Genomic DNA, 6,236 nt, shown 5'->3' on the forward strand with positions numbered 1-6,236 from the left:
GGGAGTCCACCCTGAAGTCAGCGATGCTACGGTGATACAGCAGAAATGTTCTGGGACCCACAAACCACCTTAAATGTTTTTCCTGAAGCCTCTCAGCTTTATGTAGTTACACACACTGACACTGAGGATGTTTGCATGCACTGGTATCCATTTTTTCTTCTTCTTATGCTGGTTTTGACCTTATTTAAGTCATGAAATTTGAATACAAGAAACCTGGTTATTTACATCCCTGTTTACATGATCACAGCAGAGTCACAGTTTCATGAATAAAGGATTTAAATGACCCAGCATCCCGGTTTTTGCTACCATTAGAAGGCATGTCAAGGCTCTGGAAGCAGGAGATGTTGTCGCAGCATTTAATCACGATAACCAGGTTAAATACAGAATCACACATAAACACCCTCAGTCATTCACATTTATTTTAGTTTTTAATCACTCATTGCTCATTCTTGCTGCGTTGGCAAAGAAATACATTTCATTACTTTTACTTTAAACTCTGCGAGAACAGCTTACATGTAATTATAATTCAGACTCAGTCCACATGGCCTAATCCCTAAAATGGGAGTAAAATTGGCTTATTTGGATTCATGTTATGGTTATTGCTATTTTAAAAGTCCAAAGCTTATCTTTGGCCATGATTTTTGTTCATAAATGGCGTCGAGTCCACAATATTTCCACACGTTCCTGCTCAACTTGGTTTGTTTAATAATTAGTTTTTCAGCGCCTTGTGTTTTGTTTTCTCGTGACCAGCCTTTCTATTTGAAATAAAAACAGTCTGTCCAACTCTATACATGCTGTATATTATCATGAGGTGTGGTTAGAGTGAAGTAGAGGTAAAAAACAGTGCAGTTTAGTCCACAAATGTGGGTGATTTTAATTTAAGGCAATTATTCTCCTTAAAAAAGAAAGAAGCCAGACAAAAGGAATAATGAAAGGTTTCAGGTGCACGAAACATTTTCTGTTTCTATTGTCCAAAACACTTCAGTTTTATTAGTATAGTATTAAACTCACAGCGTTAGTCATCTCAAGGCTCTTCACATAATAAGCATTTGAAATATTACACCACAATGGGACCTACAGGCTATAATATTGGCAATTGTTCTCCAGTTAAAGCAGGCAGCCGCCCACCCAGAGTCTGTTTGAGGCTTCATCCTAATAAAAGGGAGTTTTGATTTGGTTCACCGAATAAAAACGACGTGGCTCTGCGCTGGAAGGTCATCGACAAACTAGATCAAACTTGATTAAACTCTGAGCATGAGGTGTAAAATGGAAGTAGTGAAGGTAAAAACTAGCAAAACCTGAACAAAGTGATTCTACTGCGGTCGTGTGTAGAGAGCCGTAAACGCCCAAAAGTTCAAGGATGTGAAACAAATGTAATCAGACAATCTGCCGGCGGAGGCAAAGCACATAAATCCATGTGAACATCCTCCTGAAGAGTTTGTTTTATGTTAATTTTAAATTGAAAGCTGTTGACCAATAATGGAGCATGAAGGTACTGACCTTTGAGGTGACAGGGAGCCAGAAAAAATGGAATAAATGATGCTACTGGAACTTATTTAGTGTCGCAACGTTCTCTTAAATACAAACTCCTCTGTTAAAATAATAACTTAAAAGTGCAACTATGTGAATTTATTGTTTTGTTGGCGACCAAGCTCACTGACTGACCAGTTTGTTCCCTTTTTAGTCGCATTTTTGGAGGTGATTTTTAGCCTCGTGTGCACTTATTGTCCGATTATGCAGACATTAAGTTAGACTGCAGTTATTAGACAAGAATCGCTGGTACAAATATGACATTTGAATAATACCGTGTGAACTTACCGTCCCATTTGCGACCCTGCAAAGAGGAGTTTTTGTGGTGATTTTAATTCCTGTGTGAATGTATTGTTCTGTTAGCACACGAGAGCAGTGATTGGATAAGAGATGCAAATATAAACTAACATTTAGAACTGTGAACTTATCCTGTTAGCAGCTGAGCAAATGAGATTGCTAACTGACAGCTATACTTCCTTTCTGTTAAGTCACTTAAAAGAAAATGAACAGGAGCTATTGTGAGGATGAATAAGTTTAGTGTTTGCTAACCAGGGGGTTGGCCAACTGGCCCTGCAGGTAAACACGATAGGCAGCTCTCTAATACAGGAACTCTGGGTAAACACGAGGTTTACAAAAAAAAAAAAAAAACCCTCAGTCGGCCCTTTTCCATTATGGCTGTGTTGGCTCCGATTCTTTAGTTGGAAGCCCAAGAAAAAAACGGAGAAATCTTCAGTTCACAGATGTAGAATTTATTAGGTCACAGGTAAAGTGAGACTCGGAGTGACCGGGCCCGATATCTGGAAATGATTCACATTTATCTTCTTGGGCTGGGACATTCCCATACAGAGGTTGGACTCAACCAAGTATAACTGGCCAGCTACCAATGACCTCATTCACGCTCGCTCTGGAAATGTGTTAAGCATCATGTGTGGATGTAGTTGGCGTGTATCTACAGTAACAATCCTCACTGATAGAATATAGGAGCTTCAGTTGTCTCCCAGTCTGTAAACCAGTTCTAACCGGCCATGTTGTCTTTAAGAACGTGCTCTGTGCTCAGTAGAAAAGGCAGGATCATAGGTTCAGTGGAGAAATACAGGTTCAGAATACATGATGGGTCAAAACATAGCTAATCATAACAGCTGTAATGTTGCCTAAGCCAACAACAAGTCGTAGTTACTGGATGTGTTTCCAGTTCTATGAGCACACAGGATATAGAAAAAACAGAAGTTTGTTGGTGAACTGTATGTGAAAGATGGCGACGTCTGAAAGGAGAAGGGCTGGTCAGAGGTACTTTTCCTGCAGTAGATCCTTTTCTCCCTCCGAGAAAGTTCTAAAAGAGGTTCTACAGAAGCAGTTGGAACACATACACACTTTGGATTGCACTAGAATGTGCTTCAACTACCTGCAGAGTAAAATGTCCTCCTGTCACCAAACTCCAGATTTTGTTTTTGGCAAATGAATTGTGACGGTCAGTAGTTGAAGAGCAGGAAAACTCTTTTCTAAAACGTGATTCTGTCACACAAGCTCCTTCGCCTTGGACAGGCATCAGATCCAAGGGTTATGACACGTAGCCACAAAAGACCCTAACGAACCTCATTGTGGCAGGGGGAGCAGTAACGACCCACATAACGAGGGGGAGGAGCAACAAACCCCCAACTGAAACCGAAACTCGGGTCTTAATGGCTCCTTAAGGATATCTGGAACTCCCAACTAGTCAGTCAGAACTGATGAAGCCTCTTGGATGAGAGGTGGAACGTCTTCAAGGAACTCAAGCAGTTGCTACGATTAACCTACCAGAATAACCCTGACCTGGAGGACTGAGAATCTTCACAGACGAGGGTTTTGACAATTACTGCATAAATGCATGTTGAATGTATGTGTCTCTCAGGACAGCCTGCTGATGTCTGACACCTCCAACCAGCGACAGAATGTTCTGCCTCACAGGATGTGGAGGCTTCAATTACAAATTCCCTCCATATTTTTATCTGCAGACCATCTGTTGGTCAAGATTCTGGGAATAAACCTAGATTTTCCCATGAATGTGCCACTAATCTGAGGGATATTCTTCTAAGAGCTGAGGAGTTTGCACCTCTTCAACTCTCTTCCCCCCGCCCCCCATTGCTGGAATCGTACCAATTGCAAAGCAGTGATTAAGGAGGATTCTCGTCTTAATCTCCATTCAGAGCGGAAGATGAAAGTCTGGGGCTGAATAACCTGTAATACTCGATTCGCTCCTATTAAAGCGCCCATGTGGCTTCTGCTTTGTCGGAAAGTCGAAAACATAATTCAGAATATGTCTTACAGAATATAATAATATCAGAAGCTGTGATAAAAAAGATCTCCAACAGCCAGACGCTTTAAAACTGTGGGTCTCCAAAGTGGTTCATTTAAGGTTTCACAAAAAACGACTTGGACACTTTAGAGGGAGCTTCAAAAAAGAATCACGAGTGTGTCTCAGCATGCTCTGTTTCACGGCTGAGTAGCTTCGTCACATGATTGGTGACAAAGCAGCCAGTCGGGGGTTTATTCTGCATTTTTAATAACGGAAAAAAGTGTCGTGGACAGAAGACGATGTAGAAAAAAAACTTTTTAAACCTGCGCCACATTAAAAGAAAAAAACGTGCAGCGTTCTTATGAAAGCACATCACACACGGTGATGAAACATTGAATGTTCTCATGAAATGCTCTTAAGGCTCGTGGTAGGTGTCAGATTTTTTAAAAGTCCCAACAAATCTTTTATTAATGTGGCAAAGCAATTCTTTTGTAGCTGCCTCTGACTGTATCAAAGCACAAAGGCTGCTCAGACTGCTCTGATCGGTTTAAAGCTGCCTGTTGTGATCGAATCGGAGCAAAAAAAAAAATACAAGATTAAGATAATTTGCTAATTTTGCAGATTCTCTATTTAACCTGGTCGTGCCCATTACGAGGCCTAGTACAAATTAATTCCTTGACTGAGAATTAATCAAAACATGGTCTGACAGATGAGACCTTAAAGAAGCAAATGAAACACAGACATTTATAAACTTGTTCTGGCAGTCGTGTTGACAAACAGTTTATCTATGTATCCAGCAGACACCAGCATTCATTTGGAACTGTGTGTTCTGGCACCACCAATTTGTATTTTTTTAGGCCATCTTGGTTCTATAGCCGCAAAATACTCCTTATGTTGACCAGCTAGTTGCTAACTGCTAACCTCGTACTTTCATTCAGAAGAATGGAGGAGCTAACAGGAAGCAAAAAAACCATTGTCATCAAGGATTCAAGAAACTTTATTTGTCATGCCGGCTCACATTGACATGTTTGTGGTACGAAATGAGTACTCGGGTCCCGTTTTCTTTTTGTTTTTTTAAGGCCTAATAAATAAGTACAATAAAACAAGAGCAAAACATAAGTAAAAATACAGCAATATAAGTGTAGTAAAAAAAATAAAAATAAACATTGGAGTAGAAAAGCCCAAATTAGTTTTGTTTAGCACTAAATATTTGTGTAAGCAGCGACTGTAATATTGCACTTTGTTGGTTAAAATATTGCACATATATGGATAAAGTGTTGAATAGTGCTGTTAGTATGTGAGTCTACAGAGCACAGCTCAAGTTTAACAGTCTGACAACCTCAGGGAAGAAGCTGTTTCTAAAAAGGTGGAGTCCCAGGTAAACTGGGCCTCACCAGTGCAAATTAATTCTTATGCAAACAATGTCATCTGAGTAGGTGGTTCTTCACTGTGGCTCAGGACACATTCTTATACACAGAGGGACAAGAATGGAAACAGTCACATCTCAATGCATGCCTCACAGCTGTCCACTTGTATAAAGTGTATTAACTGGCAGTGGTGGGATTTGAACCCACGCCTCCTGAGAGACTGGAGCCTTAATCCAGCGCCTTAGACCGCTCGGCCACACTACCTGCTGAGTAGCTACTGCAGTCAGAGCTCTGTAAAATTCGGAACTATCAAGAAAGGATGGAGGGATGGAGGAAATGTTCAGAACTTGACCTGAAAAGAAATACATGAGTTAAGAAACGCTGGTACAAGTGGATTTTTTTTTTGGCACAATTGGATTTTTTTTTGGCATATAAACCAGAAGTTAAAGGTGAAATCTGGAGGAAATCTGTGATTTGGAGAACCAGTTTTACTTGGGGAAAACAAAACAGGTTAGGTCCCAGGTACTTTGGACCAGTGCATATCAATGATGATCATTGGCAGTGGTGGGATTTGAACCCACGCCTCCTGAGAGACTGGAGCCTTAATCCAGCGCCTTAGACCACTCGGCCACACTACCTGTAACAGCCTGCAATAATGTCATAGTCAAATCATATAAGTTCCAGTGGTTGTTTAAAGATACAATAAGAACATACAATTCAAAGAGGTACAGGCTTGTAATACATGAAACATACAAATTTATAGGTCAGTGCATCTGCAAACTGCCGGCATCTTGTTTTTAAAAGTTGTTGGTTTCTGTAGTTCTTTCTTATTTAATAGTTCTAAAGACTTTTGCATCGGCGAGTGATTGTTTGGCGGCGACGAAGGCCGGCGTGCGATAAAGCCGTGTGAGATGAATGTAAATGCTGGGATGCGGCGTGTGTTTCAACACTTTCCTGTTGCTTTTATCAGATCAGGCGGGAAAAGGAAATCCACACATGCAACGGTACAAAGTAGCTCATGAAGGCGCGTGCCCCCATCTCGGTCTCACAACAGTACACATAAAAGG

General features: G+C 40.7%; 2 non-coding genes across 2 annotated transcripts; both read right to left on the reverse strand.

The window, feature by feature from the left end:
- Window positions 1-5,351: 5,351 nt before the first annotated feature.
- On the reverse strand, window positions 5,352-5,433 carry trnal-aag (transfer RNA leucine (anticodon AAG)). The gene has a single exon. It is a non-coding gene; the product is annotated as a tRNA-Leu (tRNA).
- Window positions 5,434-5,725: 292 nt separating this feature from the next.
- trnal-aag (transfer RNA leucine (anticodon AAG)) lies at window positions 5,726-5,807 on the reverse strand. The gene has a single exon. It is a non-coding gene; the product is annotated as a tRNA-Leu (tRNA).
- Window positions 5,808-6,236: the final 429 nt, after the last annotated feature.

Source organism: Stegastes partitus, unplaced genomic scaffold, assembly GCF_000690725.1.
Source record: "Stegastes partitus isolate 25-593 unplaced genomic scaffold, Stegastes_partitus-1.0.2 Scaffold1243, whole genome shotgun sequence".
In the NCBI taxonomy this organism is placed as follows: domain Eukaryota; kingdom Metazoa; phylum Chordata; class Actinopteri; family Pomacentridae; genus Stegastes; species Stegastes partitus.